Below are 19,875 nucleotides of genomic sequence, written 5' to 3' on the forward strand. Positions count from 1 at the left end.
GTAGAAGATAAAAACAACAACAAACAAACACAAAGCAACAGAGATTGGATTGGTTGTTAACAGAGGGGAAGGGGGAAAGGAGGAGGACGAAAGTGGTGACTCGGCACATGTGTGTGGTGATGGATCCTAATTAGCTTTTGGGTGGTGAACATGAGGTAACCTACACAGAATTCGAACTATATTCCGATGTACACCTAAAAATTATATAATGTTATAAACCAACGTTACTGCAATAAAAAAAGAAAGAAGAAACTTCATTCCATGGCTAAGAGCTCAGACTCTGAAGTCAGACCTGAATTCAAAGCCTGGCCCTGCTGCTTATCAGCCATAGGAGCTCTGAGCTTCAGTTTCCTCATCTGTAAAATGGGAATGATGACAATGCCTTTCTCATGCTGTGAGGATTAAATGAGATGATTGATATGAAGCCCCACAGACTGCCTGGAAGGCAGTGAGCACTTGATAAATGTTAGTTCTTATTGCTGGTGGTATCCTGGCTGCTGCTGTTTCCCACCCCACCCCCACACACAGGTGCTCGATGTACAATGACATGTTTGTGGCTCTGACTCAGTGCTGTCCTATTCTTTAGGGGAAATGATTCATGGGCTTTGGGGGTGATCTGTTCCCTGTTGGAAGAGCTCTGCCTCTTTGCCACTCCTGAGGGAGGACCCCACTTTCCCAGCCCAAGCATGAATTAAAATGCTGTGTTTGGCCATTTCCCCATGGAGCAAAGAGATGAAAGACTCTCCTAGCACCCTCCACCCAGCCAGAGCCATGTTGGAAAAGTCTCTTTGACAGCTTGATGTTTTTTGGCTTCGAAAAGAAAACAGAAGTCAGCTGGTGAATAGTCCCGCCCCAGCACTGGGAGCCCGAGGGAGCAGCGCGGGCGGCAGAGCGGGCGCTGACGCAGGAACCCTGTGAGGAGGACCAGGCTCTGGGCTGGAGGCTGTTGGCAGCCAAGCCCTCTCCCACCCTGAGCTTTGGGGCCTGGTCTGCCCTTAGATGAATGGACTCACCAGGGCGCAGCCCCGGCCCCTCTTGTCTGGCTCCCTGCTGCTCGCTGTGCTCACACCTCCTCCTCTCCGCCTGCTCCTTGCCTCCACGCCTCAGGTGCCCATCTTCTGGGTTCTTCTTTTCCTCTTAGGCCACTCACACTTTGATGATCATGAACCAGGGTCCAGAGGAAGCAGCTTGTGTACACCTCAGGGCACGTTGGTCTTCTCCTGGAGCCACGCCCGGAGGCAGGGCTTGGCAGTCCTCTGAAGCTGGTGGCTGTAGACGTGGACCATTGCCGCGAGGACCAGGGCATTGGGAAAGGCCACTGGACAGGGCAGGGGTCAAAGCAGCCCGGGAAGGTGGGTCAGCTCACAAAGGTGGCTCAGAATTGCTATCTGGCAGCCACACCCTGCCAAGTTTCCTCAGAAGCCTTGCTCACATTTCTCCTGTGGGTCTACCCAGTAGAGGCTGAGCTGTAAAATCTGGACATTGTTACAGAAGGTGATGATTCCACAGATTAACAGCTCCCGTCCCATCTGATGCCTGAAATGGTACCATCTGGCCACTTCGGCTCCCGTAGCTTTGGGCCTCGACCTGATAACACAGTAAACTCTTAAATAGTGCACATGCTGACACTATCCTGAGCATACAGTAAGCATTGAATAGTTGATAGCTAACAGCAGAAGCAGAAAGTAGTAGTTGTAGTCATCTCTAACCCTTTAGTATTATTGAACTTCCATTCTTCACAAAGAATGCTTTCTAAAGGAGGCAAAAGAAGGGAGCACTGGGCTTCTGCAGGAGAGAAGGAAAGGACACAAGAAAATCTGCTACAGAGCCTGCTACATTGTGCGGCCTCGGACAAGTCAGCCAAATGCTCTGTGCCTCAACTTCCCTCTTGGTATAGCAGTTATACTGGTTCTCTCGTCCTCTAGCTCTTAAAACTTCTTTTTGAAGATAAAATGAGGCAGTAGCTTTCTATGGGTTCTGGAACTGTATTTGTCCTGTACATAACTGCAAGGGAGTACAATTCATGACAACTCCTGTTGGTGTCAGCATCCCAATTCTGCCATTGGCACCACATTGTGGACACAGAGGAATGCTGTACGTGAAGACCACCTGAGCGCCAACTACACTTGGCAGGGGGCAAGGAGGCCCTGTCCAGATTCTGTGCTCTGCTTACAAGTCCCAGCTCCTGGCCAGTGGCTGAGGTCACAGTGCACCTGTAAAGTTGGAAGAGAAACACAGAGGGAGGCATCTTATGGGCAGTGTGGTGGATGGTTAAGAGTACAGGCTCGGGGAGCACAAAGTTCTGGGCTCAGATCTCAGCTCCACCGCTCACCAGCTGTGTGGCCTTGGGCAAATTCCTTACGGTCTCTGAGCCTCAGCTTCCTCCTCTGTAAAATGGGATCCTAGCTGGGTGGTGGTGGGATTCACTGAGGGCCTGCACCCAGAGCGCTTAGCTAGGTCTGACTTAGCGGGGAGGGACATCCATGATGCTCATTCTGCCCGATCTGCCTCCTCTTGTCTCCAGTTCAACATTCATTCAGCATATTTTTCTTCAATCGTCTTTGGGGAAAGAAAGGAGGCCACTGCTGAAAGACATCCAAGAAAAGAGACTTGGTTTCTCGGCACGTCCTCGAGCACATGGAGAAGCTCCTCAGGGAGGGGAGAGCTGCCTTTGGCCCTGGAGGAAGCAGGGGGTGTTTCGTCCTTGAAGGATGGCTGCCCTCAGTGTTTTCTTCTCCTGCTCCCTCTGGGTCCAGGGAAGTGGCGTGAAGCAGTTCCCGGGGAGAATCCACGCTGTGTCATCGCTGGTCCACAGGGCTGAGTGGTTTTCCCGACCCTAGGCTGACTCACGTCCCCAGGGCAGGAGCTGTGCCTCGGAGACAGCTGCCCTTTCAGAGAAAAGCCCCTCCTGGGGTGGGAAAAGGGAAATAGAAACTCACTTGACCTTTACCTAGAAACTCCCAGTCTCTGTGGGATTATTGTTTAATGCCTCTCTCTCCTCTGGGCTCCTGAGTGTCACCTCGTTCCCCCCGTACCCTTAGTGTCCAGGGCAGTGGGTGCTCCAGTAAATATAGGTTGGAAAAATAAATGGATGGAGTGGCAGGCCCAGTGGTGCAGCAGTTAAGTGTGCACATTCTGCTTTGGCGGCCCGGGGTTCACCGGTTTGGATCCCGGGTGCGGACATGGCACTGCTTGACAAGCCATGCTGTGGTAAGCGTCCCACGTATAAAGTAGAGGAAGATGGGCATGGACGTTAGCTCAGGGCCAGTCTTCCTCAGGAAAAAGAGGAGGATTGGCAGCAGATGTTAGCTCAGGGCTAATCTTCCTAAAATAAATAAATAAATAAAAATAAATAAATGGATGATTGGATCAACAGACAGACGGATGGATGAAGAATTATGACACCACCCTCGCCCTTAGCAGACAGTTGAGCAGTCAAGACACACCTAAAGCAATTTGCAAGTGCAGAAAACATTCTTTGCCTAACCATCAAATGAGGGTATAATTTGTAGAGTTTGGGGCTTTGGGGAGGCCAGTGAGAAGAGCCTCACAGAGCTCCAGCTACAGGCAGTGTGGTTACCTGCGGCCTCCAGCTGCTGTGGTCTGAAATCCATCGCTGCTGAGGCCACGCTTCCGCAGGGCTGCTCCCAGCCAGCGACAGGGTGGCAGGGGTACTGCAGACCCTTCCTGGAGAAAATAGAATCTGCTGACTGCTGAGGATGCCCAACAGCCTTGCCAGGTCTTCCTCAAACGGCACAACAGTCTAGGATGTTTTCAGCCAACCTCCCCTCCTCTGTCCGTCACTCGGTGTAAGACTTGCATTGAGGGTAGACGGCCCTCACAACCTTCCTGGCTCCCTCTCCTTTTTTTCTCACATAGGTATTACCCGGAGTAAAAGCCTGGCCTATCCAATCCTGTCTTGGCGTCTGCTTCTCAGAGGACCTGGACTAACATGGTTCACGGCAGGTCTTTTGGAGCTAATGCAGTGCCCAGCTTGTAATGGTCCCTCTCTGAATTCTTGTTGAATAAATGAATGAGCAGACTCTCTCCCTCCTCTATAGCACCAGAATGCCTTGCGCTTGCCTGTGTCCTAGAAGCCATCACACTTTACTGTTATAAAAGTAGTTACTGATTTATCTCTGCTCCTAGGCTGTTTGCTTCTTGAAGGCAACGTAGTCTTGTTCTGGAGAACCAAAGATCTGGTTTATAGTTGGTGTCCAAGGAAGGAACTGATAGAATGAACGACCATGGCTGAGGGGGAAGTTGGTCGTAAGCGTACGGCTCAATTACCAGGAACCAGGGGTGGTTCCTGGTTAAGGGTGGGGACAAAGATTCCTGGGTGCTGATCAGGGCATCTCAATTTGTGAAGTGTTCAGAGGAACCACAGCCAGCTCCTTTCCTTCTGGTTAACATTCTGTGGTCTCATGAGGACCTTCTAGGTGAGGGTATCTCATATTTTTGAAGTTCTGCCACACACATGATTTTGTAGGAGCCGCACAACTCCATGGCATGGGGAAGTTAGCTATTATTCCTGATTTTACAGCCTGTGGTTTTAGGCTACCCTCATCCACCAACCCGTCTGCTGGTAACAGCACCCCAGCTTTGCTTTGAGGAAAACCCTTCTTCCATTGGATTGTGTTGTGGGACTGCCCACCAAAGTGCACCCCCCCTTTCCTGGCCGTGGGGTATTCACATGACTCAAGTAAGGCCAATCAGACACTCTTCCTAGAATTTGAATCTTGCATGAGGAGACATTGTAATTAAAAATAGTTGGGGCTCACTATATGATCCAGCAATTCCACTTCCCCCTTGTGTCTGATTTCAAGATCAGACAGAGATCTCCCTGTTCACTCAGTAGGACCTAGTTTCTGAAGATGTCCTAAGCGGAGAAGTAGCTGGATGGATAGGTCACAGCCCCACTGAAGGGAAAGTCAGGAATCTAGAGTTCTCAGTGGGAGACCCTGACCATTGCTGGGTCTCTTGGGCTCTCTGCACCCTGGTGTCCTGGTCATTCTACATTTACTAGGCACTGAGATGAAGAGAATACAGTGCCACCCTCCAGAGCTTCTGCAGGGATGCCTCTGGTGCCCGTCCTACTCCCCCAGGACCCACTCTGCTTCCAGCCACAGCTGGTTGGACAGAGCCCAGCAAACCTGACGGCATCCCATCCTGCCTCTCTTGTTGCTGCCCAGGACTCCCTCCCATGCTGCAGGGTCCACAAGAGAGTGCAGGCCAGCAGTGTGCAGTTCAGTCCCCCAGGGCGACCTACTACCATGGGCACAGAGCAGGGGGTAAATGCAGGGGCCTCCTCCCCCGAGACAGATACTTCCAACTGACCTTCTGAAGACTTCTCAGGTGCTTCCAGGGCAGCTGAGGCCCTGTTTCCCACAGAGGCCACCTTGATAACCCACTTCTATGGGCTTTTCCTCCTTTCCCATCTCATTTTCCCCATCCTTCACTCCCAGCATCACCTTCCAATAAATCACCTGCACCCAAGTCCTTATTCAGGCTCAATTTTAGGGGAATTAAAATGGGCTCCTTGTGTGTTATCAGGGTGTTGAACCCTGAAATCAAAATAGGAGAAGGGTGGGGCGAGCCCAGAGGAGGAAATGCCAGCCACCTGGGGACAGGGGAGGCCCCGCAGAGGTGATGACATTTGGTCTGGGTCTTAAAGGATGAGAAAGAGTCGGTCAGCAAACAATGGATAGAAGGCACTCATTCCAGGTGGGGAGATGTGGGGGGAGGCAGGGGGCAGCCCACGCAGAGATCCAGAAGTGAGAGAGAACATGAAGAATATTCAAATATTTCAAGCTGCTGAGTCCAGAGTACCAGTGAGGGCAGGGCTGGGCCCGGAAGTGTCCACATGCAGAGTAGTGGTGAGGGTCTGCTGCGGTAATGGACTGAAAACAGCCATGTAGCGGCCAAATGTATGTGAGGTCTGCAGCCGGGTCTTTCCAGCCCGCTAGGACTCCCAGAGCTGGCAGGTCAAGGTGTTCCATCAATGCGGGGGGCCAGAAGAGGAGGAGGAGAAGCTGATGGACTGGGGCTGACCAGCATGCTGCTGGCTGCACCCTGGATCCTGCAGCCGGGGCACAGGGCAGCCTCACCCACTTCCTGGCAGTGATGAAGGGGTGGTAAAGGCCATGACTTGAACTCCCAGGACAGCTTCATTCTGCAAAGCCCTCCTGGGAAATCACTCCAAGGCGCCCTTCCCCAGCAAGCCTCTCCGGCAGCTCAGGCCTCTTCCTTCACCCCGTCTCCTCCCAGCAGATGGGCCCCACTAGCCACCCTCCCCCCCCACCTGCCACCTGTCAGCTCACCACCACAGAAGCCTCCTTGGAAGGCGCCCCTTCCCTTGAAAAGAACATTCTCCAGGGCTCTTTTCCCACAAAGAACACCTGACCGGATGCGTAACCCCATTTCACGATGTTTGTATGGTTTTTAAGACAGCACTGAGGGCCAGGCAGGTTTTTAATTGCTTTCTTGTATTCTTATAAAAGAAACTGCTTTATGGGGCAGGAAGCATCCCCAGGGGGCTTGTTATCTGGAGAGGTCGCCTGGCTGACCTTTCGTGATCCAGATGAGGGATCTGCCAAGGAGGTCAGGAAGGAATGAGGGTGGACGGCTTCTGGCTCCTCTTTCCTTCCTTGCCAACCTAGGGCTGGGACCCAGGACTGACCTTGAGGGGAGTCCTCATGCAGCTCTGCCTCCAGGCTCAGTGAGAGCGTTACCCCCACTCTACATCCCAGGGGGGAGAGAGCTGGGCAGGCTGCCTGCTGCCCCACCGCCCAGCCTGAGAGATCTGCACACAGGTGACCTCACCTTGGAGCAAAAGCATGAACACCACCCCCAACCCCCACAGTAGTAACCCTCATTTAGCATTTTTTCTGGGCCAGGCCCTAAGCTAAGCCCTTTACATGTGTTAACTCATTTCATGCTTAAAATACTATTAGATACCACTATTATCCTCATTTTGCAAATGAAAAAACTGAGGCACAGAGAGGTTAAGTAGGTAGCCCAAGATCATAGGGCTAACAAGTGGTGGAGAGGAGTCCTCAGGCCCTGGGAACCTGGGACAGCAAGTTGGAATTCCCATCATGGTTGGTGCTATGGCCTGCACAGAAGGAGGGAGCTAGAGAGGGAGGAGGCATGCCTGTGAGCAGAGTGTGGGTGAGGGAAGAGGAAAGCCTGGATGGAATAAAAGTCATCATAAGCATGACACCCGGGGCATTAACTCAGCAGAGTGTGTCCTGGGCCTCGTGCTTTCCGTGTTCTTTCTCACCAGGACCGTGAAAGGTAGGTACTACTGATGTCATCATTAGGAGAACTCTTTCCTTCCTTCGTTTCTTCATTCCTTCATTCATTCACTCATCACTCCTTGAGTTCCCTTGGGCAGTTGTTCCCAAACTATGGTCCAGATGCCCAGCAAGAGCATCCCTACTCTGGCCTGAGTTCTCTATAAAGAGACCTCCAGCCCACTGTGCTCAGAGGACACGGCCTCAGTTGCCCGAAGCCCTAGGTACACATGCTGAGCATCTCTCTCCTCCATCTCGACTCTCTTGGTTCTCTTCCAACCAGCTGCCCTTCCAGCCCACAACTCCCTGGCTCCTCCCATGCAGGCTTTCAAGCCTGCGCACTGCACGCCCAGCACCCCTGTCAATTCCTACCCCACCTGCCCCACCTGTTCACCAGTAGGGGCAGGCACTCATCCCTCCCTTCACCCAGCCAGGCTGGCCAAGCAGGAATGAGGGCAAGCGGGAAGTCACTGAAGGCCCATGCCTCTGGCTCTGCCCGCATCCAGCACGTGTCCCTGAGGGCATGGTCAGTTCAGGCTTTGTTTAAGGTCCTGGCCAGTGGCCTGGAGAGACCCCACTGCCCCAGCAACACCATAGCCCCCACCCCTATCCTCTTCCCAGGGCTCGGCGTCCGGGTGTCCATCCAGGAAGTTTGTCCTTCCTCCCAGGGCAGCCGGCCTTGGCCAGGGAGCATCACGGACTGTGATTTCCGTCCAGCTTTGTCCCATGACTGCTGTGCCATGGAAACTCTACCCTCTGCTCCCCTCCTGCCCCAGGCGCCACCTCAAGGCCACTTCCCATGTGACCTTCCTGCTCCAGGATCAGAGTCATTCCCACACTGGCTGGGGCCCAGCCAGCTCCCTTCTCTCCCTTCCTCTCCTCTCTCTCCTCTGTCTCTCCCACTCTCCGGAAGGCAAGAAGTTCTGTCACCAGGTCCCACAATTGATTAATAGCCCAGCTTTCACTGATAGCTCTACCCCTGAGGGCTGCAGCCCAAAGCTTTGAGTAAACATTGTAATTTTCCTTAAATAAACATCCTCCCCACAAAGTAAAGTGGCTGACCAGGCCAGCTGACCCGGCAACTCTTTTCACCTCTGTGTTCTGGTTCTCTCTGCTCTCCTCACCCCCCACCCCCCATCACAAGTGTGTGGGAACGGCTTGGAATCAATCCCCCGTGGGCCACTGGGTCCTCTCTCTACCTAGCTACAGCCTTCTAGGCCGCCTCTTCTGCCCAAGGAAGCTCTCTCTCCCCAATGCCACACCCCACCTGCCACCTGCATTTGCTAGCTGTCAGTTGTTTAGGCTGAGGGCTCCTGCTCCCTGCTCCTGCTGACCCTTTAAATGGCTCCAGCCACCCAACCCGACAAGGGGAAATGTAACCCTGACTAGCAGCCTGCTGTGTGCCCTTCCATTTTAATCTGCTCTTCCTGGCTGTCTTCTTGGCTCTCTTGGACTTGGCAGGCCAAACATTCCTGCTTCTGGTCTCCCACCCTCCATTCCATCCCCACCCTGTCTCCATAAGGTGTCTGGACCCGCTTTCCTGCCTCTTGGCCTTGGCTTTGCAACCTCCCTTCAATTCCATGCCCTACTTCAGCAGTGGGTGGGGGCCCTGGGGACCTGCACACTCTGCAGGGTTGAATGTCTCGGGGCTGGGACTTGCAGAGGACAGAGCCCACTACACCAGCTCATGAAAGCCTCAGTGATCGAGGGTGACACAACTGAAGGGCAGAGCGATCTTCAGCCTGTGCTCCTCAGATGGGCCCTCGAGTGGGACCTTCACCTCGTGGTCTAACTGAGTCCATCACATCAGACGCTGTGGTCACTTATAAAGCTGGATATTTTGGAATATTAATTTTTCTTTTTTCTCTATGCAGTATCTTCTTTTCCTTTCTCCCCTTCAAGCAGGAGCAGTTTAATAGTCTTGCTGAGTCTTTGTTTGCTCAAAACTTGAGGACAGTTGAGGGAGTTTGCAGAGGGGATAAATGGAGATTTACTGGGATGGACAAATGTCCCCAAGGAAGCAGTGGAGAGCAGGCTCCCTGGTGTCACCTGCTCTGAGACCAGAAAGTGAGTCTTCTGGCAGGACAGGAGGACATCCCCAGCATCAGGATCCTCCAGCCCTGCTTCCTGGCAGGGCGTGTGGAGACAGCAAGACCCCAGGGAAGAGAGACCCCACAATGAACAGGCAGGTGGAACCGGCAGCTGACAGCTGACAAAGCCTCAGCACAGCAGAGGGGCAGCGAAGTCAAAGTCAAGGAGAAGGGCATCCCTTCGATAAACTGTGGAGACTGGCGGCCGACCCCATGTCTTCACACAGTATGAGATCTTGAAACAGCTCACAAACCTAGAAATACTAGGAATGATGGGAGTGACATCTTCAGCCCCGAGGAATGGGGCTCAGAGTCAGAAATGAATTTCACTTATAAAAAATGACTTCTGAGTTTGTGCACCAAGGTTTATACCTGTAACGACCAGAGGACTGGAAGTGACTAGAGTACACCACAGGATTTCCTGTCTTCATGCCGGGTCTTTGCACATGCCATTCCCTCTGCCCAGAAAGACCTTCCTTCTCAGAGTCTGATTGGTGAATCCCGTTGTTCCTTTAAAACCAGGCTTGGATGGTGTCTTCTCTCTGGGAAACCTCCCCACAGAGGCATAGCTGTCCACACTCTGCTTCCTTTTCTGTGTGTTACTTACCTCTATACTTTATTGAGAAATAATTCACATACCATAAACATCCACTCTTTTGAAGTGTACAATTCAGTGTTTTTAGCATACTCACAAAATTGGGCAACAATCACCACTATCTAATTCCAGAACATTTTCATCACCCCCAAAATAAACTCCACACCCACTAGCAGTCACTTCCTTTTCTCCTCTCTCCCCAGTTCCTGGCAACCATTAATCTATTTTCTCTCTCTATGAACTTGCCTATTCTGGATGTTTCATATAAATGGAATCATACTATATTTGTCCTTTTATGTCTGGCTTCTTTCACTTAGCAAAATGTTTTCAAGTTTCATCCATGTTGTAACATATATAAGTACTTTTTTTTTCCTGAGGAAAATTAGCCCTGAGCTAACATCTGTTGCGAATCTTCCTCTTTTTTTTGCTTGAGGAAAATTAACCCTGAACTAACATATGTACCAGTCTTCCTCTATCGTATATGTGGGTCACTGGCACAGCATGACTGACGAGTGGTGTGGGTCTGCACCCAGGATCTGAACCCATGAACCTGGGCCACTCTATTAAGTGGAGCTGGCTGAACTTAACCACTAGGCCATGGGGCCAGCCCCAGTACCTTTCTTTTAAATAACAATATATTTTATTGTTTGACCAAGCTATTTTTCAAAATAAGGTAGCTATTACACAATAGATAAACAATTGCTTCCTATTCAAAATGAATTACCCTAGATTTATTTAGCAAGTCTTGTTTTCATAAACAAATTAAGTATCAAGTTTAAATAAATTTTACATCCATTTCACACTTTTTTATACTTTCCTACAGAGGTAATGATTCAATCAATTTCCACATAGGTTTTTCATTGTACATAAAGATAGTAAAATTGCAAATAAGCATTACAATTAGAATTCACAGAAAATATTTATAATCTGAAGAGAGCAGAATATGTTTTGAACACGTGCTCTCATTTTGTAAATATTGGTTCATGATCACATTTTTCCATTTATTTCTGTACCCACGTTTTCTTGGAACTTATGGGCAAGAAATGATAGAAAGCAGGAAAAGGGAACTTCAAAGTCTTTTTTGAAGGACTGCATTTCCTAGGGCTAATAAGATGGATGACTTCCACTGTACCTCTGTGGTCTTTGAAGGAATAGGAGGAATAATAAATCCTCAGTATAGTTATCACATACTAGTATGTCACATAATACTATCAGAGAGGTAAGTAAAAAGATTTAAGTGGAAGAGTCAGGTCAAAAGAATAAAAAGGCTGGGGCTGGTCCCATGGCCTAGTGGTTAAGTTTGGCACGCTCCATTTTGGTGGCCCAGGTTTGGTTCCCAGATGCGAACCTATACCACTCATCCTAGGCCATGCTGCAGTGGTGACCCACACATAAAATAGAGGAAGACTGGCACAGATGTTCGCTCAGGGAAAATCTTCCTCCACAAAAAAAAAGAAAAGAAAAGAAAGAATAAAAAGGCTTCTTTATAGATTATCCTCTAATATTCCTAGTGCTCTTATTTATTTACCTGTGTGGGCTATTTTTTTTTTTAATAAACTGGAAGTATAATAAAAATAATCCAATGGAAAGTTGAAAGGTGTTAAAAATAGAAATTGGATAAACAGATATTTTAAATATTAAACCCCATTTTTTTTCTGTTATGAAGGAAAAAGAGAACACATTTTCAATTTAAAGTCTTAGGTTTCATTTCTTTTCAGAAATTTCGCTTATCTGTAACTTTCAAATTATATTTTTATAACTTCCATTTTAAAAAAATTAACTGCTTTACATTTCCCATTGTGGAAAAAAGAAAAGCGATAGTTTCACTATTAGTAGGTGAATGCACTCTATTCATTTTTATAGCTGAATAATATTCTATTGTATGGATATACCACACTTCATTTATCCACTCATCATTTGATGAACATTTGCGTTTTTTTCTCTTTGGGGCTATTCTGAATAATGCTACTAAGAATATTTGTGTACAATTTTTGTGCTGACATATGTTTTCATTTCTTTTGGGTATATACCTAAGAGCCAAATTGCAGGGTTGTATGTGTTTAACACTTTGAGGAACTGCCAAACTGTTTTCCAAAGCGACTGCACCATTTTACATTCCTGCTAGCAGTGCATGAGGATTCCAATTTCTATACACCCCTTCCAGCTTTTGTATGATCTGTCTTTTTAATTGTAGTCATCTTAGTGGGCGTGAAGTGGTATCTCATTGGGGTTTCGATTTGCATTTCCCTAATGACTAATGATGTCAAGTACCTTTTCATGTGCTTATTGACCATTTGTGTATCTTCTTTGGAGAAATGTCTATTCAAGTCCTTTGCCCATCTTTTAATTGAATTGTTTGTCTTTTTATTGTTGAGTTGTACATGCACACACTTCTACTAGTGCATTTACCACGCTGTAATATAATTAACATCTTACATGTTTGAGTTCTCTATTAGATGGTGGCCAAATGTGGGCAGGGTCTGTGCCTGATTCAAATCTGAGCCCTACTCATGGGCACAGCTCAGGGCACATGTGATGGGCTCCTGGTAAATGCCTCAGGACTGGTGACCCAGGCTCTTCATGGAGTCATTGTCTCATCCAAGGTTCTTCCTTTTCAAAGTACTTACACGTCTAGGTTACCTACATGTGGAGGCCCATGGTGGGTCTGGGGTCCTTTCCTTGCAAGTAGGGGTGGAGCTCAGGGCCCTGAGTTCTGCGACAAACTGATGCACTGCCTAGAGAAGGACCCCACCCAGCATTCAGCCTCCCCTCTGCCTGTTCTCTGTGGTGGAGATGATGGAGAGGAGAAATGGTTGCTTTTGAGTCCGATCGAACCTTCAATAAAGGAAGGAAATCTCCACCTCTGTGTGTGCCGCATAGATCCCAAGATACCTGTGTCTTACACCCACATCTAGTGAGTCTTAGTCCTATCTGACTAGTATTCTGGGGACCTCCTGTTTGCTGCTCACCCCTGCTGCCATCCACTGTCTACCCTCCTCTGTGCCTGGAAGCTGAGCTCTGTGGATTACATCAGTGGGGTCCCGTGCTCTCTGGCTTCCAGCTGGATTTGTCCAGTGGGACACTAGCTGGAGGAGGCAAGGAGGGAGGTGAGCAGGTTGGGGATATTTGTTCTCTCCCTGTGGGGTCACTGCCTGTGTCCCTCTACTGAAGACCACAGTTCCTGTCAGGGAGCCTCTCCATGTTGCCCTCTGGGCTCAGGTTCTGGTAATTATCCCCTCCCATCTGGCTACCTGCCCAGCGATGCTGTCCGTGCAGCTGGCAGTGGCCAAAGGTTGTGCTCTCCAAGCCCCTGCTCACACCCTTGTACAGGGTCCCTTTATTTACCCTCCTCAACTACCCAATTTGAGTGTGTCCCATTTCCTGCTGGACCCTGGCTGATACAGCCGGGGACTGTCAAGTTTAACGGCCACGAGTCAGGGTTTCGGTCTCAGCCACACTTCAGCTGCATTAACTTGGGAAGGTACTTAAGCTCTCAAGCCTCCACTTCCTCATCTGCAAAATGGAGACAATACCAGTTCCTTCTTCACGGAGCTGATGTGAGAAGGAAACGAGGCAATGACTATCCGGACTGTGCCCGGCACAGACCAAGGCCTCCAGAAATGGTAGACGCTACTGTTAGGGTGACTGGAGCTTTGGGGGTTCTAAAGGGAACTGATTTACTCTTTTTCCTTACCTACCTGGCCCCATCTCATTTAGGAGCAATAGCTGAAGGGCAAGGGACTGAAACAGGAGTAAAAATGGTGTTTAAGCAGCACCTGTTCCAGGCTGGGGGCTAGTGGGAGGGCACAGTAGTCAAAGAGAAGATCCTACACTTAGGGAGTTGACCGCAGAGTGAAGTCAAAAGGGAGTCCCAGGGAACCAGGGGATGAGAGGGTCCACTGAACCTGAACAACTTCAGTCTTGGCTGCTTGTCCCTTGAGCCTGCTGCCACATGGCAGGGCTGGGACTTATTCTGTGTGTCTGAAGGCAGAGCTGGTATCAGGAAATAAATGAATGTTCCTAGACCCTGTGCGACTCCGTTTGATAACAAGTGAGCCTCCTTCAGGTTTATCTCGGAAGCTACAGGGGTGACAGGAAGGGCATCGACCTTGGAGGCTGCCGAGACCTGGGTGCGAATGCCATCCTGCTGCCCACTGGCTGGGGCCCTGGGCAAGTCACATGACCTCTCCCTGCCTCAGCTGCTTCATCTGTATTGAACACAGAGGAGCATTTTCAAAGGGGATAATGGCCATTCAAACTTTTAAAAAGCAAGTTAGTAAGTATATAATGCAGGAGGATAAGAGCTCTGGGAGTGCCCTGAGGGATGAGGGCCAGGAAGTGTTGAGAACCCAGTGGGTCTGGTCAGGTGCCTGTCTGAGGACAGCATCAGGGCAGGAGGTCCAGGTGAGAGGTCACCTTCCAGTGAGTGGAGTAGAGGGACATGCTGGGGGCTGTTGAGAATGAGATTGGAGAGATTGGTGGTGTCCGACCCCTGTTTCCTGATGGGGCCTAGGGCATGGGCAGTGGGCAGCATGGGTGGACAGACGGGGATGTGGACAAATGCTGGCCACAGAGTCCCAACAGCTGCAGTACAGTCCCGCATATCCATTCATTCCTTCATTTGCTCAACAACATCCAAAAAGCATTTGTTAGTGCTGGTGGCATTCCAGACCTCTGTCAGACGTGGGGACAGAGCGGGAGCAAGATCCAAGCCCTGGTCTCAAGGAGATCACAGACTAAGACCCTTGCATGATTAGACCAGGTTCACTTGAAGGCCCAGGGCTCTCTCATGTGATCCGAGGCAAATGATTCGAGTTTTCTGGACCTCACCATCATCCGTGGGGATAGTGACTAGACTTTCTCATGGGGCTGATTGGAGGAGTAACAACACGTGGAATTATGATGGAAAATATTTAGCATTTCCTGAGCACCAATAATCAGCAACTATTTTATTGATGTTCATTCATGTATGCTTGTAACCTTTATAAGTAAATGGAAGTTTTCTGAAAGAAACACTCCTACATGTGCGTAAAGAGGAATTTACACTGAATTATCGGTGATAGCCAAATACTGAAAATAGCCTAAGTGTCCAACAGTAGGGGAACATTTAGCTACAGTATGGGCATACTATAGCATACTGCACAGCAGTTTGGAAGAATAAGGTCACTCATATGAACTGACATGGAAAGATCTCCAAAAAACAGCATTAAGTATAAAGGGCAAGTTGCAAAATATGTACAAGAATGGTTCCATTTCTATAAACCTATAAAAAAGATCAAGAAGAATTCACACAAAGCGATTTGCTGTGGTTACCACCTGGGGAGGGGATGTGGTTAAGGAGGGTGGCCTGAAGGGGGTTTCACTCGATCTGTATCGTTTAAATTCAAGAATACCTGTTATACTTCAGGTATCAAAAATGATTTTAAAGGAATGCTCTTTTTTTCACCTCTCTCAGCCTCAATTGATTTCTCTGCAGAATAAGGGAGATATTCTCTATACTAGGAGATATTTATTAGTCCTTCCATTAAATGTTTTTTTCTGGTAAAATAAATATAAAATAAATTTACCATTTTAGCCATTTTTAAGTGTACAGTTTAGTGGCATTAAGTACATTCACATTGCTGTGCAACCATCACCACTATCCATGTCCAGAACTTTCTCATCATCCCAAACAAACCCCATACCCATTAAACAATAACTCCCCACTCCCCCCTTCCCCCAGCCCCTTGTGACCACTATTTTTCTGTCTCTATGAACTTGTCTATTCCAGATATCTCTCATAAATAGAATTATATTTGTCCTTTTTTGTCTGGCTTATTTCTCTAAGAATAATGTCTTCATGGCCGGCCCTGTGGCTGAGTGGTTAAGTTCGTGAGCTCTGCTTTGGCAGCCCAGGGTTTCGCCGGTTCGGATCCTGGGCACGGACCTATGCACTACTCATTAGGCCATGCTGAGGTGTTGTCCCACATGCTACAACTAGAAGGACCCACAACTAAAATACGCAACTATGTACCCAGGGGCTTTGGGGAGAAGAAGGAAAAATGGAATCTTTAAAAAAAATAATAAAAATAAAGAAAGAAAGAAAGAATAACGTCTTCAAAGTTTATCTATATTGTAGCATATGTTAGAATTTCACTTCTTCTTAAGGCCATTCTATCTATATAGAACCTTTGTTTATCTATTCATCCATCAGTGGACATTTGAGTTGTTTCCACCTTGGCTCTTGTGAACAATGCGCTATGAATATTGGTGTCCAGGTATCTATTCAAGTCCTTGCTTTCAATTCTTTTGTGTACATACCCAGAAGAGAATTCTTGGATCACGTGATGATTCTATGTTTAATTTTTTGAGGAACCTCCATAATGTTTTCCATAGAGATTGTACCATTTTACATTCCTACCAGCAATGCACAGGGTTCCAATTTCTCCACATCCTCGCCAACACTTGTTGTTTTCTGCTTTTTTGGTAACAGCTACCATAATGGGCCTGAGGTGGTAGCTCATTGTGGTTTTGATTTGCATTTCCCTAGTGATTAGTGATGTTGAGCATCTTTTCATATGCTTATCAGCCATTTGTATGTCTTCTTTGGAGAAATGTCTTTTCAGGTCCATTGCCCATTTTTGAATTGGGTTGTTATTTTGTTGTTGTCAAGTTTTAGTTGTTTATATATTCTGGATATTAGTCCCTTATCAGATATGATTTGTAAATATTTTCTCCCATTCTGTGGGTTGCCTTTTGACTCTATAATAGTATCTTACAATGCACAAGTTTAAATTTTCATGAAGCCCAATTTATCTAAAGGAATGACTTTAAAAAAATTTACAATAAAAAAGAAAAAAGAAAAAAGAAAAAACGAAAGAACCGGAAATGAGGCAGAAACATGTGAAACCAAATACAGATTCTGTGGTCCTTGGCCTTTGTTCCTTACCTGACATCACTTGCACATCAGACACCCAGCCCAGGAGCACAGCAGACAAAAGCAGCTGGCGGAGGGCGGAGGGCGGAGGGCGAGGTAGGTGGGCTACAGAAGCCCCAGCCTGGGCCCTACAGGCCTGTTTGCCCCACCAGGAGTGGGCGTGAGGGGAGGAGCTTGTTACCCTGGGGTTTCCCTGAGATCTGTGAACTGGGGACAGGTGGGCGGGCTCAAAGGCAGGAAATTCTCAGTAAGGAAACTTGTGGGTGCACCCACCTGCCTCTCGGCCCCGTTAACTGCAGGTTAAGCTCCAGGCCTCAGAACCATGGTTTCTAAAGAGCATGTCTCTCTGCCCTTTGCTCCCTGCAAATCATTTATCACCTCTTGCTCCTCACCTTTCTTTAGTCTCATAGGGTTTTTTCTTTTTCTGATTCTAAAAATAATATGCCTCTAGCAAACTGACCAGAGTATAGAGGGAAAAAATTCACCAGAAAGCCACCATCCTGCCGTGGTAAGTTACCGGTCGTTGGGTGCGAACCTCCTGCCAGGAACTGTGCATCAGACTCCCCGGACCCTCCCCTCCAGCCCTCCAGCCCTTTGCATCTATACGAACCCCATCTGAGGACCACAAAAACTGAGCTTCCCATAAGTGAAGGGCTAGTGTGAGCAGAGTGGGCCTCAGCTCAGGTCTGTCTGGCTCTAACGCCCATTTCTCTTTTAGCCTCTATCCTGCTACTGTTAATATTTGGACTTACTTTTTTCTGCCTTAAAAATAATTGTTTTACATTTCAAAACTCCCCTTAGAAATGTAGAGTCGTTTGGTTATTTTAGGAATAAAAAGGGATGCTATTCATGACATCGTTTACTCACGAAATGATCACGTTGGGTCTTATTTAAAATTGTTTTAAAAGAATCAGGCTCACTGTTGTCGTGCTGCTGTCTGTCTGCCTTGCTGGGGCCCCTGGGACAGTCTTCATTCTCCTACAACACGTCTCAAGGGGGCAGCTCATTGGGTTTGAAGTCTTACATATTCTTTAGATGCCCATCATCCAGCAAAGTGTCCCCACCCCACCACCTTCTGGAAAGGGGCAAAAAATACAGGTTTCCCAGAGCCTGCTGGGAAGGTACCCCATTAGTCTCTGGTGGGGTCTATTCCAACCTCCAGCTCCAGACAAGGCCCCAGAGACATCCTGATCCTTCAGGGCTGCTCTGGTGTCCCTACCTGTCACCTTGGACTCGAAATGGGGCTGAAGATGCCTCGCCTCCAAGGCTCGAGATGACAGCATGTTTTTTCTTGTTCCAAAACATATATGTGTATATATACGTTATGTAAATATTAATGTAAAAATTATATATTGTTTATGTATAAATATATAAAATATTTATATAAATTTAGTTTTACATATATATGAAACTACAGAGAAGCAAAAGTAAAATAAGATTCATCTGCAATCTCAAGACCTAGAAAGAACTGTTGATAACACATATATTTTGCGACACAAAATCGGGGCGGGGGGTGTTGTATGCATGTGTTTTTAAACAAAAAAAAATAATTAATACTACATATACTGTTTTCTTATCTTTTTTCTCTTAACACTGTGTTGTGGGCATCTTACTGGCTGTGTGACCTTGAGCAAGTTAATGAATCTGTCTATGCCTGAATTTCATCATATTTAAAATGGGGAGGAATTAAAGCTGTGAGGATTAAAGAAGATATTAAGTGTAAAGTTCAGAACTGGGCCTGGTACATTGTGTGCCCTCAGTAAATTTTAGTTATAATTACTTTTATTATGATTTGTCATTCTTAATGGCTGCATAGAATTCTGTTGTATAGACTAATGGACTTGATTCTCAACCAGGCAATTTGCAACGTCTGAAGACATTTTTGGTTGTCACACTGGGGTGGGAGGTGCTACTGGCATCTAGCGGATGGAGGCCAGGGATGCTGCTAAATATGCTGCAGTGTACAAGACGGCCCCCAATAAGAAGTCCATAGGGCCGAGGTGGAGAAAGCCTAGTCTAGATGGTTTTCGGTTGTTGGACCAGCTCCTATTGCTGGACGTGTCCTTTGGACTGATCCTGCAATGAACATGCCAGTGGAGGCCTTAGCAGGAGGGAGAAATGATCCTGGCGTGCCTTGGGGAGAGTAATATGGTGCTTGGGGAAGGGGTTTGGAGGGGCTGTGCCCATATCGAGCCCCAGACAGTGGGTGGGAAGGGAAGTCTGGGATGCGTGGTCCCTAAGAACTTGTGCACCTCCTGTGACCCTCCTAACTACGATGTAAGGCACAGAGCTGGGTCACGTCACTGGCGACAGGCCGCACAGTTAACCACCCTGATGGCATCACGGGAAAGGACTCACGGAGAGATGTCTGGCTGAGATAAGGGAGGGAAACAAAGGGCCTTTGTATGTTCGGCTTCTGGGTGACCTGCCTCGGGGGGAGTTGGGATGTCGTCCCTTGTCTCCAGACAGTGATCTAAAACTTGTAAACTTGTGACTGGACGCCAAAACACACATTTTAAAAAGCGCTTCCTTTGCTATTAGATGAGCCTATAGTTCTCATGAAGAGTGTAAAGGGGCTCCCCAGGCCCCACAGGTTTGCGGGGCTGAGGCAGAGAAGCCCCTGAATGCTGGGATTCAAGGACTGTACTGCTAAGTCCTCTCCTCTGGTCTGGCTGCTCCCCGCATTCCTCCTGAAGAACCCCCATCTCGCCTGCCTAGTTTCTACAACACACAGGCTGGCTCACTCCTCCGCACGCCTGCAGCCCTTGGAGACCCTCCAAGGGTCTCCAAGGTCTTTATTTCCCCTGCCTTCTCTGTGCCAGGCACTGTGCAGACACTGGGACAAAGTGATGAACAGCACGGACTCGGTAAACATGGAAACAAGTCAGTAAGCAGGTGATTCCAGCGGGTGACAGTGGTGACGGAACTCAGCTGGGATGACACCAGTGAGACTGACTGCAGCCGGAGCGTCAGGCAACT

The sequence above is a fragment of the Equus quagga genome, chromosome 2 (assembly GCF_021613505.1).
Source record: "Equus quagga isolate Etosha38 chromosome 2, UCLA_HA_Equagga_1.0, whole genome shotgun sequence".
Classification (NCBI taxonomy): domain Eukaryota; kingdom Metazoa; phylum Chordata; class Mammalia; order Perissodactyla; family Equidae; genus Equus; species Equus quagga.